Consider the following 1,346-nt stretch of genomic DNA (forward strand, 5'->3'; position numbering starts at 1 on the left):
CCCCAGGAGCCAATGCTGTGAAAGGCGGCCCCGGCACGGTGCAAACACAGCCTGCCTGGCGCAAGGGATGAGGGGTGGGCAGAGCTGGAAGGGCAAGGGGTCGGCCAGCGGCCAGTGCCGGCATAGGCTGGGGACGGGGTGGCACAGGGAACAGCTGCCTTAAGGAAACTTTGGCTCAGTTCCTGCAAATTAATGTTTTTTTCCCAAACAGTTTCCTGGCGCTAAGCGCGACGCGGGGAGCAATTATCTTTAGTGTCGATGTTATTACCATAAAAATTGCATTGAGGACTTTTCTCCTCCGATTAGAAAGTTAACGATCATCACTGCCTTCATTGTTCCCCGCACCGTGCTCGCTCTAATAAAGAGTCTGTGCACTTTACTTTTCACTTAGCATGAAAATTACCCAGCTGCTGCTGTGCACGGCTGTGCAGCCCCCGCGCTCACCTCCTGGTGACGGGCCCTTGGCAGGTACTGGCACGGAGCAGCCGCCAGCTCGGCCGGGATGGACGGACGGACTGCCTGGCGGCTGCCCCGCCTGCCGGAGGCCAAGGCTTGGCTCAGGGCAGGGAATGCCGGTGTCACGGCTGCCCATCCCCTCTCTGAGCCTCAGGGAGCATCTGAGGAAGCTTTTCCATGTGCTGTCCTTCAGGGATGTGCTGTCAGCAGTCCCTGCCCATGCTGGGCATCCTTGGACTCACAAAAGCCAAACCCATAGGGGGATCACCCCTCCTTCTCTTGCCAAGGGCTTGGGATGGCTCCAGCCTTGCATGGTGGCTGCACTTCTACTTGAGACTCCACCATGGCTCTCCACCACGGCCAAGCTGGGGCCGGCTCCTGGCCAGGCTCCCATTATCCTCTCACGGGCAGTGGCACAGGTGAGCCCTGCTGCTGTCACCTGCTGCTGGCCTGCCCTGGGTGCCCTGCAGACAGCACAACATCGCTGCTTGCAGCAAACCAGAGCTGTGCCTGCCTGTGGACATCCAGGCTCTGGCACTCGCTGTCAATCCCACCACCTCTGATTTTCACAGGGAATATTTGCACATCGTTTTGCTCAATACCAGCATAGCTCTTTAAATGCTTGAAGTGCTGTAAAAATCTTAGCTAATCTTCAGAGAGCTGCTTTTTTTTTTTCCAAAGCTCTTCATTACTCCCTAATTGTTCAAACTTCTCTTCTTTTCCTTCTGATTAAAAGCAGATTTTAGAAGTGCCGTTCAGTTTCTCAGCTATTTTCAAGTCAAATGGATTCCATCCCCCTCTCCATGTATTAATAACCTGTTCTCGTGCATCCCCCAGTGAGCCAGTAAAAGCCCTTCTGAGCAGAGACAAGGTGACAGCAGAGCTCCAGA

This window comes from Geospiza fortis, unplaced genomic scaffold, assembly GCF_000277835.1.
Source record: "Geospiza fortis unplaced genomic scaffold, GeoFor_1.0 scaffold112, whole genome shotgun sequence".
NCBI classification, from domain to species: Eukaryota; Metazoa; Chordata; class Aves; order Passeriformes; family Thraupidae; genus Geospiza; species Geospiza fortis.